The sequence below is a fragment of the Pyrus communis genome, chromosome 1 (assembly GCF_963583255.1).
Source record: "Pyrus communis chromosome 1, drPyrComm1.1, whole genome shotgun sequence".
Lineage (NCBI taxonomy): Eukaryota > Viridiplantae > Streptophyta > Magnoliopsida > Rosales > Rosaceae > Pyrus > Pyrus communis.
The window spans coordinates 27,247,056-27,259,123 of NC_084803.1; positions in this window are offsets into that span (position 1 = coordinate 27,247,056).

Here is a 12,068-nt window from a genome sequence, read left to right on the forward strand (position 1 = left end):
TAAATACTTGGTGCTGCAACATTCATTCATCACCCATCTCTCACCACAATTCACAACACATATCCATCATACACAGAAATCTCTCATTGTGCCGCAGCTTTGCAAGAAGAAAAGAGAGGAGACCCTTGGAGCCGTGCCCTGCCATTCAAGCTTGGATTGCTGGAACATCTTAGGTGTATTCTATCTTTTGCTTTCAATGTTTAATTTAAGTTATCTTTGTTTAAGTGCGAACATGAGGAACTAAACTCGTTTTAGCTAGAGGTGGATTCAAAGCCATGAATATATATGTGATATGAATTGATTTCCTCCAGTTATTGTTTCGTAAAACATGAATGCGATTTACTTATCTGTTTGATTGATAACTTATTCTTGTATGTTGATTAAGGAGGCCTACTTAGTTTGCATGCATGAATTTGATGCTAAAATATAAGAGAATTTCACCTAATCGTTATGAACTTATATTTATAAGTAGTGGAGGTTTTTAGTCACAATCGCGTTAAGTAAATCCATGGCAAGAGTATCATGCAGTTCATAGTTAGGAATGCCTTGTCAATGCTTATGATTTTCATAGAACTTAATCATCTTTTATATGTATCTCTATTATGATGTTCATGTAGGGAACTATTGAAGAATAATTTGGTTGCCGATGCGTTATCCATCCAATTCAATGACTTAAGGAAAATCTGAGGGTTAATTAGTGCTGTTCACGATTAATCTGGGGCGTTGTCATTCATGGTTTATAGGAATAAGAACTAGGAATCAATTTGTATGCATATGTGTCATGTGTGGAGATGAACCCTCTAGCTCGCCATTCACCCATTTAAACACCCAATTTCGTCCAAATTGTTTAGAGTCTTTAAATCTGTTTGCTTTTACTTTAATTTCGTCAAAACCAATCCCCCCCCCCCTTTAATATTTCATGTTTACTTAGTTAGAACCTGTTTTAATTTGTTTCTTTTTAGTGTTTTGAGGCAAAGTTAAGTTAGAATTCGTCCAAAGTAATCATTAGTTTCTGTTTTGAGTCATTCTAGTTTGTTTTAAGTCATTAGAGTCTAGTTTAGTGTTTTTGAGTCTAATTTGAGTAGATTAGCATCCCTTCTAATCCCCGGCTGATGCGAAAATAGTTAAGCACACAAATTAACCCTCTTGTTGTCAAATTGTAGTAAGAATGCAAGTAGGGATCGTTCTGGACCGGGGATTATGAGGGCTTGCTAAAACCTCTAAACTGTCTCAAAAACATAAAAACAAAGTTGAAAACGTTCACAAAGACTCAAAGGACTCGAAACAAGTTCAAAAGACTCGAAACTGCCTAAAAACACAAACTAGGCAGTTTCTGACTCTAAACACAATTTTGGACGAATTTAAGATTAGGGTTTGATTCAAAACACTTTAAAACACAAACTAAACAGATTCTAAACACTATAGAACAAGAAAGTAAAAGGGGGGTTTTGATTTGACGAAAATTGAAATAACAAAACAAGTTATAAAACTAGGCAGATTGTAAAACGAATTTTTGGAAACAAGATGATGGATGGATTAGTTAAAGGTCCATTCTCCACACATGACACATTTGTATATGAATCGATTTTCCAGTTGCTTTTCACTAACTATGATGCTCAACACCCCAAGTTAACCGTGATGCACTAATTAACTCTCAGATTTCCTTATGTCATTGAATTGGATGATGCATGCAACAATTCAAATTATTCTCCAACGGTCCTCAACATGAATGCATAGAAGAGATACAGTGAGAGATCATTATGCTCTATGAAAATCATAAGTGTTGACGAGGCAATTGTAACTATGAATGCATGATACTCTTGCCAAGAATTCAATTAACGCGGTTGTGACTAGCAACCTTCACTACTCATGTTTATAAACTTGTGACGATTAGGTGAAACTTATTTATAAACTAGCATCGAGTTCATGCATGAAAACTAAGTATGCATCCTTAATCAACATACAAGAACAAGTTTTGAATAAAACAGATAATTGAATTGCAATCACAACTTAACAAATCACAATTGGAAGAAATCAATTCATATCTCAAACATGTTCATGGCTTCAAACTTTCCCCTAACTAATTAGGGGTTTAGCCACTCATGATTACAGCAAACTCAGAAAGTAATAACAAAGTAAACATTGAAAACAAGAACGAAGTACACCTAAGAACGCCCCAATCTGCAAGCATGAAACGTTCAAGGTCTCCTTCCTCTCCTAATTGCTGCGGCACAAGGGTCTAAGGATGTGTATAGATGATTATGGATGATGTAGAATGATGGATTTAGGTTTGGGATGGATGTAGGGGACGGTAAGGGTTGGTTTTGGGCAGAAATTATGGAGAATGGTGAAGTATGGATGTGTTAGAGGGATAGGATGATTTTCTGGCGTGAATGATGAATGAATCCCCCCTTTGTGGCTGCTACAAGGATGTTTCTTTATAGGATTTCAGGAATTAAAACCCTAGGTTATTTTGGTAAACAGAAATTAAGTCAAAAACTTCTAGAAATAGGAAATCAAATCAGAAATTTAAAGGAAAGTAATTAAAAGTTGCAGCAATGGCATAAAACACAAAAGGAATGTGTTTTAATGCAAAGAAATAGGAAAGAACCATCTCCCTTGCACGGCAAGGAAGAGGGAAGGTCAAGGGAGGTGCAGATGTGATATAGGAAAGGTTTAAATGTCCTAAAACTAAAGGAAACAAGGTTCCCTTGCACGGCAAGGGTTTGTAAGGAAATGAATGCTTTTTATTTATGAAATTAGGCAAGAATTTTGGAATAGAAAAGGGTATGTGAGTTATGGCTGAGCTTGGTATGAAAAAGGAATGTTTTAAATGGTTTAAAACAGGAAACAAGGCCCTTCCTTGCACGGCAAGGAAGGGAAACACAAAGGGGACACACGGCAATGACTTTAGGTTTGCAAGGGACATTGTTTTATGACCTAGAATAGGTAGGAGCCTTTGATATTGCTGAAATATGGAGTCCTTAAAGATTAGGAAAGATTAAACCAAAATAGGAAACCTTGGCTTAACTTTCCTACTTCAGGTAGGAAACCTTCTTTGACTAGGATTCCTCATTTGATTAGGAATCCTCTTGTGATTAGGAATCCTAACTCAATTTGGTCTTCAATTTCGTCCATTCCTTTTGCTCCAAACATAAGCTATCCATTCCAAGTCCAATTTTTGCTCCAAAATGCTCCATTTTGCACCATTTTGCTTCGTTAGCCATATGAACCTAAAAACACACAAAAGAAGCATAAATGACTAAAATAACTAAGGAAACACAACGTAAATGCACGAGAACAAGCCAATTAAGTCGCATAAATATGCTCCTATCAAATTCCCCCACACTTAGCTTTTGCTAGTCCTCGAGCAAAACAAACAAACTAAACAAAACGAAACGAAACAGAACAAACAAAAGACACTCTAAACCTTCCAACGTTGCCTCAGGGATTTCCAATGCACATGACATGTTAAAATTCATTATCTCCACAGATTTTAGTCATCTTCACACTTAAGTACATTCTTAATCATAGTCACCACATACTAGTTCACAATTAAGCAATTAAAACCATGTTTTGAATGTAGTAACATGACTTAGAGAATTTGCTCAATTCCTTACAAGATATGCACTCAATTTTCACTCAAATTTTCTAACTACATACCCTAATCTAGTTATATGTGAGAAGATTGATGTAAACATGAAAACGAACACTCACATATATGTATCACAAAGAAAGCAATTTCTGGAGTTAATAAGCATGTTTAGATATGATCTCATGAATGAAATGCTACTACTTAGACGCGAGAACCAGTGACACCATGTGCTCATACCAAATTCAAACTCCACAAATTGAAACACATAACACTCAAGATTGAAGTCAAGGGTTGTAATGGGGCTTGGGGTATTGGTTAACAATGGAAGGATAGGGATAACAAACATTCTTGAAGTAATAGCAAGCAAAGTAATGAATTTGAGACTTAGAATTCACTTTAAAACACAGAAATCAACTTTTAACACAAAGGGAACATCTAAGCAACACTCAGGGCCATATTCAACATTTTGGACCCTTTCTTCAACTACCATAAACATGTGAACTTATTTTCATTTATTTCATACTCTTTTTTCTTTCTTTTCACAACTTTTTCTTTTCTTTTTTTTTTCCACGAATTTTTTCTTTTTCTTTTTTCTTTTCCACCCGTGCCTATGGCACACTAACTCACATGAGAAATACTTAGTTACCCCCCCCCCCCCCCCCCCCACACTTGTTTTCTGCCATACATTAATCAAAAGGAGTTCAATTCAAATCATGCTTTGCTATGCTTCAAGAATAAGGGTATGGATGGTCCTAATCTAGGCTAGGTGAGGATAATGTGGGTTAACAAAGAATGTAAGCTTAACAAGGCTCAATGGGGTTAACTTAAACATATAATGAAGTAGGATACATGGCAATTTGGCTTTGGTGGTGGTCACTACACAACTTCTTCTTGAATATGTGTTATGCAAATCAATAACATGCTTCGAATGAAATGGGCATGAGTTCTAGCATTTGGAACTATATGATGAAACGCCTTCTAAGTAGTAACCAAGAAAAGAATAATGGGATCATGCAACGACTTTAGAAAACAATAATGCACAGATTTTAACTCTCCAAATAACGTTTAGGCTCAAGTCTCACAAGGTTGTAGCGTTTGTTTGAGTTCCTTCCTTCAAGCATGTTACAAAAACTAATTTTTCTTTTATGATTGCATGTGAAGTCATACATTATAACCATAACCAAGCATATACCAAGAGTAAATCAAACTTTTCTCCATGTTTATAACTCTTTTTAACAGTCATGCAATTAAAAACCAAATCCTCATCATTGTGTTGGAAGGTACCCTAAGACACAAACACACAAAAACGACTCAAAACACTCTTTTTAGGCTTTTCAAAACATGTTTTTCAAATTTTTATGTGATTTCCGGAGTTATAAAACAAAACACACTAAAACACTCCAAAACAGCTTAAAAACACTTTAAAACAACAAGAAACAACATTATAAGTGATAGGTGAATAACTCCCACGAATTTCAAACAAAAACAGATTGTTCACCCACCCACACTTAAATCAAACATTGTCCTCAATGTTTCAAGCATAAACTAACATGCAAACACATAAACAAACAAATCAACAAACTGAGCACAAATAACAGAATATAAATAACAAAGAGAAGAGTTGAGGAACGCAAATCTGGATGTGAAGCGATGTTTAAGCTCTTCCTTTGTCGAACGCATGGGTTGCCTCCCAAGAAGCGCTTGCTTTAACGTCGTGCAGCCGGACGAAGAACATCTTCACTCCAATTTGGAACCCACGGCATGCAAGGGAATCTCTTCAACAACATGCCCTTCAACACTTTCATAATATGGCTCAATAAATGGGAGGGGATAGTGATACTCCCTGATGGTGGTGTTTTGGTTCCAAAAGTCCATGTAAATGTTCCCACCACCTTTAAATCGGTTGGGCACCTGCACCAAAGAAGGTAACAACCTATTAGTTGAAATGGGAATTGAAATTGGGATTGACGACTTACAAACATATGGTGGTGAATGCTCAAAATCGGCAGCCCTATCAACAATGTCACCATGGCTACTTTCGGCCATATTGGGTGGTTGTAGGGCAATCACTCCAAGTTCTTCTCCCATGGTGGTTCTTGATACATCATTCGTGATAAGTGTGGATCCTTTCGGCCCTACGTCCTTATGCACATTTATGACAAAACAAGAATGACTACCATTAGGATTCTTAATAGAGTCATAAACATTGAATTTAATTATATCACCACCAAACTCCATTGTTAGTGCTCCCTTGGCCACATCAATCTTTGTTTGGGCTGTTTTCATGAACGGACGGCCTAGCAAGATTGGCAATGATGGAGCATGGCTCGAATCCTCCATTTCTAAGACATAAAAATCTGCAGGAAAGATGAGATGATTGACCTGCACTAAAACATTCTCACGGACTCCCTTGGGATAAACATTAGAACGATCGGCCAATTGGATTATAACACCATCTTGTTTTAACTCACCAAGGTTCATAGATGCATAAATGGAATATGGCATGACATTAATAGAAGCACCTAAATCTAACATGCATTGTTCAAATCTAGTGTTTCCAATTATGCATGGAATAGTAAAGCTCCCTGGATCCTTACATTTTGGAGGTAACTTTCGTTGCAAAATGGCTGAGACGTTTTCACCCACTTTTACAACCTCCTTGGTCGAAATCTTCCTCTTATTAGTGCAAAGTTCCTTTAAGAACTTGGCGTACCTCAGGACTTGCTTGATTGCATCCAAAAGAGGGATATTGACTTGAACTTTCCGAAACGTCTCGAGAATGTCCTTTTCTGCTTCCTCTTTCTTTGTTTGCATGAACCTGCTAGGAAAAGGCACATTCGGAGGAAAAACATTAGTGGGAACTGAACTTGACACGTTTTTACCTTTAATGGACCGATTTGAGGTCTTAGAATCATTCAAGGCATGCGGCAAAGGTGTTTCCACCTTTGCCGTGGGTAGGCTTTGTTCCTCTTCTTCGATTCTCAACTCTTCCTCCTCATTGGAACGTGGTTTGGATGGTCCGTGGTCAGATCCAACTTGCTTCCCACTGCGCAAACTTATGGCTTTTGCAAATTCGAATCCACCTTTCGGATTCACCTGCGTTAAACTTGGTAACTTACCTTGTTCTCTACTAAATTGCCCCATGAATTCAGCCATTTGTCCCACTTGTCTTTTCAACTCAGTCACCTCTCAAGCTTGATTTTGCACCTCATTGGCGTAATTGTGCATGTCCTTTGTTTGTTTTTCTTGCTCCTGCGCCAAAGTAGTTAGCAATTGAATAACTTGAGAATTATCAACAGACGAACCTGAGTTGTTTTGGGACGATAGTGGCTGGTTGGATTGGTATGGCAGTGGAAACCCAGGGGGATTTTGTTGAAATCCCCTTTGTTGTGCAAATTGTTGGGGCTCTCTCCACTTGAAATTAGGGTGATCTCTCCACCCGGGGTTGTAGGTGTTGGAGTACGGATCATATTTGGGTTGGTTTTGGCCTTGGAAACCAATGGCATTGGCAGATTCCCATCCTCCATTCTCTATCAACTGAGGGCAAGTCTCGGATGGATGCCCCTGCATTGAACACACGCCACACACTTGGTTTTCTTGTGGTTTTGACCCTTTGACAACCTGAGACACAAGAGAAGTAAGATTAGCCAATTGTGATTGAATGTCAGAAATTGCACTTACCTCATTTACACTTTGTTGCCGTGGCCCCTCTCTTTGTCCAACACCTTCATATTGTTGAGCATTGTGTGCTCGGTTTGCAATTAGAGTTTTGGCAGCCACTGGAGTCTTGTCCACTAATGCACCACCCGCCGAGGCATCTAGCATTTGACGTTCCATGGGAAGGAGTCCCTCGTAGAAATATTGAATGAGCAGCTCCTCCTTCATTTGATGATGTGGACATGAAGCAACAAGTGATTTAAAACGTTCATAATAAGATGGAAACGACTCACCTTGATTTTGTTGGATGCCACTAATTCGTTTCCTTAAGAGAATGATCTTTGCAGTGGGAAAGAATTTCTCTAAGAATGCACGTTTCATACTTTCCCAAGAATTGACAGTTCCGGGGGCCAATTCATACAACCAATCTTTGGCCTTGTCCACAAGGGAGAATGGAAAGACCTTCATCTTCAAAACACTCCCATCCACGTTGATGGGTGTCATACTTGAGCAAACTACTTCAAATTCCTTAAGATGTTTGTTAGGATCTTCCATGGACAGCCCATGGAATTTAGGAATATGATGTAATAAACTAGACTTAAGTTCAAATTCTTCCGTCTTACCTTGAGCTGCCGCGGGGTATTGATAGGGGCATATTTATGCACCTTAGTTTAGCTTGTCTTGTGCATTTAAAGTGTTTTTCCTTAGTAAAGTAGTCTTTTAAGCTAGTTTTATGTATTTTCAGGATTTAAGGGCAAAGTATGCAAAATGATGCATTTTGGAGCCTTTTGGAGCAAATTAGAGATTGGAATGGATATCATATGCTTGGAGCCAAGAGGATGGACGAAATTGAAGACTTGAAGATGATGATTCCTACTTAAACAAGGTTTCCTACTTGAAGTAGGAAAGTTAAATCCTAAAAGACCTCATGTTTGAGCAACATTGAAGACTCCTATCTATTCTAAGTCACAAAACAAAGTCTCTTGCATCATCAAAGTCCTTGCCGTGTATCCCCTTTGTGTTTGCCTTCCTTGCCGTGCAAGGAAGGGCCTTGTTTCCCATTCTATCATTTCAACCACATGCACACTTCATCATTCAACCACATGCTCTCCCATCATGACATAAACCATCACCCAAAAACCATTCTCCCTTTGTGCCGTGCCTTCCCTTTCATTCCAGCCATTCCACACACCTTTCCAACCTAGCTGCACCCTACATACATTAATTAATCACTCTTCATGATGGCAGCCACATTCCATACAGTTTTCATTCAACCATTCAGCCACACATTCATTCCCCACCATTGCCGTGCATTCCCCTTGCATTTCCAGCTTTCACTCTTCATCATTGCAGCACATTCTCTTCCATATTCCCTCTTTAATCCACATGCATCTTTAATCATTCACTCACATGCTTTCCCAACAAATAATTCAGCCACAATCACACAAAACAACCCATTTTCGTGGCCTCCCATCCCATTTCCAGCATTCCCCTTTGCATTTCCAGCTTTCCACCAACCAACCTAGTTGTCATTCCACATGCATTCCCTCTTTAATCATTCCCTCCTAGCTGCCATTCACATGCTCTCCCATCCATTCTCTCCTTATAAAACCATGCAATGCATTCATACACACAATTCCCATTCACCACAGAAATTCATACACAAATAAAAAAAACACACCATCACAAAACATCCCTTTGTGCCGTGCCTTCCTCCACCATTCCAGAAATTCATACACACTTCACACCATCACACAACCATTCCTCCATACAAATACCACCCCAAAACCTATCCTTAGACCTTGTGCCGCAACAAAGAGGAAGAGAAGAGGGCCTAAACGTTCATACAATTCAAGTTTGAGTTGTTGGAATGTTTAGGTGTTTCTTTTCCTTTGATTTCAATGTTTAATTTCAATTCTCTTTGTCTTGTACGTATGAGGAACTAAACCCCCTTTGGCTAAGGGTGTATTTGAAACCATGATTATATATGTGAAATAAGTTGATTACTTCCAGTTATCGTTGCATAAGTCGTGAATACAATTTGCTTAACCGTTTGATTTAGAACTTATTCTTGTATGTTGATTGAGAGTGCACGCTTAATTTGCATGCTTGAATTTGGTGCTAGGATATAAGTTTGTTTCACCTAATCGTTATGAATTTATATTCACAAGTAGTGAAGGTCGCTAGTCACGATCATGTTAAGTAGATTCTTGGCAAGAGTATCATGCTTTTCATAGTTACAAATGCCTTGTCGATGCTTATGATTTCCAAAGAACGTAATGATTCTAACTTGTATCTTTATCATGCTGTTCATATAGAGAACTTGTTAGGAATAATTTGATTGCGATGCATATTCATCCAATTCAATGATTCTAGGGAAATCTGAAGGTTAATTTAAGCGGACCTAATTAACTTGGAGCGTCGAGGTTCATAACTTATTGAATTGATAACTGGAAGTTGATTTACGTTGCATATATTTCATGTGTGGAGAAGAACCCCTTAGCTATTCCATCATCCATTGATTCATCACAATTTGTTTTACAATCTGTTTTCTTTATAATCTATCCATTTAATTTAATCTCGTCCAAACACAATCCCCCCATATTTTGTTAAGTCTTAGTCATTATAATCTGTCTTATTTTGGTTTTTAAGTATTTGGAGTCACAACACCTTTAAATTCGTCCAAATCTGCCTAGTTTACATTCTTGTTTTGTTTGTTTGATTTTCGTACAAAACCAAATCCCCAATTGTCTTAGAGTATCTAATTGGTTCAATTATGTTTTAGATTGTGTTTTTAGCTCATTTTGAGTCTTGTGAACTTGTTTCGAGTTTTCTTTAAGTGAGTTAAGTGTTTTAAAGGTTATTTTTATTTCTTTGAGTTAGTTTAAAGTGTTTAGCACCCCTAGTTAATCCCCAGTTAGAACGATCCCTACTTACATCATTACTACAATTGTCACAAATAGGGTTTAATTTGTGTGTCACATTCGTTTCGCATCAGGTATTGTATGCATAAAGGAACGGAATTGTCCATACCTGAGGCAGAGAGCTCTTTGATGGTTCGATTGTCCACGGCCATGGTTTGTACTTCCTCCACAAACTGTGCCGTGGCCTCTCCTTCCTCACCTCCTTCGTCAAACTCGGATGTAGAGCTAAAAGACGGTGGGTTAGGGTTTTGTTGATTCTTTTGCTTCCTCAAGGTCCGCTCAAAATCGTCGTCAAAGTCAAGGATGTGCTTACGAACAGGTTTTGAACTCCTAGTCATAAACTAGGACCCTAGAAACAAGAACAAAAATAAGGTCAGTAACTAAAACGAAAATATATGAAAAAAAATAAAAGAATTAACGAGGGATTAGCAAAGTTGCTAATCCCCGGCAACGGCGCCAAAATTTGATGCGAAAATAGTTAAGCACACAAATTAACCCTCTTGTTGTCAAATTGTAGTAAGGATGCAAGTAGGGATCGTTCTGGACCGGGGATTAGGAGGGCTTGCTAAAACCTCTAAACTGTCTCAAAAACATAAAAACAAAGTTGAAAACGTTCACAAAGACTCAAAGGACTCGAAACAAGTTCAAAAGACTCAAAACTGCCTAAAAACACAAACTAGGCAGTTTCTGACTCTAAACACAATTTTGGACGAATTTAAGATTATGGTTTGATTCAAAACACTTTAAAACACAAACTAAACAGATTCTAAACACTATAGAACAAGAAAGTAAAAGGGGGGTTTTGATTTGACGAAAATTGAAATAACAAAACAAGTTATAAAACTAGGCAGATTGTAAAACGAATTTTTGGAAACAAGATGATGGATGGATTAGTTAGAGGTCCATTCTCCACACATGACACATTTGTATATGAATCGATTTTCCAGTTGCTTTTCACTAACTATGATGCTCAACACCCCAAGTTAACCGTGATGCACTAATTAACTCTCAGATTTCCTTATGTCATTGAATTGGATGATGCATGCAACAATTCAAATTATTCTCGAACGGTCCTCAACATGAATGCATAGAAGAGATACAGTGAGAGATCATTATGCTCTATGAAAATCATAAGTGTTGACGAGGCAATTGTAACTATGAATGCATGATACTCTTGCCAAGAATTCAATTAACGCGGTTGTGACTAGCAACCTTCACTACTCATGTTTATAAACTTGTGACGATTAGGTGAAACTTATTTATAAACTAGCATCGAGTTCATGCATGAAAACTAAGTATGCATCCTTAATCAACATACAAGAACAAGTTTTGAATAAAACAGATAATTGAATTGCAATCACAACTTAACAAATCACAATTGGAAGAAATCAATTCATATCTCAAACATGTTCATGGCTTCAAACTTTCCCCTAACTAATTAGGGGTTTAGCCACTCATGATTACAGCAAACTCAGAAAGTAATAACAAAGTAAACATTGAAAACAAGAACGAAGTACACCTAAGAACGCCCCAATCTGCAAGCATGAAACGTTCAAGGTCTCCTTCCTCTCCTAATTGCTGCGGCACAAGGGTCTAAGGATGTGTATAGATGATTATGGATGATGTAGAATGATGGATTTAGGTTTGGGATGGATGTAGGGGACGGCAAGGGTTGGTTTTGGGCAGAAATTATGGAGAATGGTGAAGTATGGATGTGTTAGAGGGATGGGATGATTTTCTGGCGTGAATGATGAATGAATCCCCCCTTTGTGGCTGCTACAAGGATGTTTCTTTATAGGATTTCAGGAATTAAAACCCTAGGTTATTTTGGTAAACAGAAATTAAGTCAAAAACTTCTAGAAATAGGAAATCAAATCAGAAATTTAAAGGAA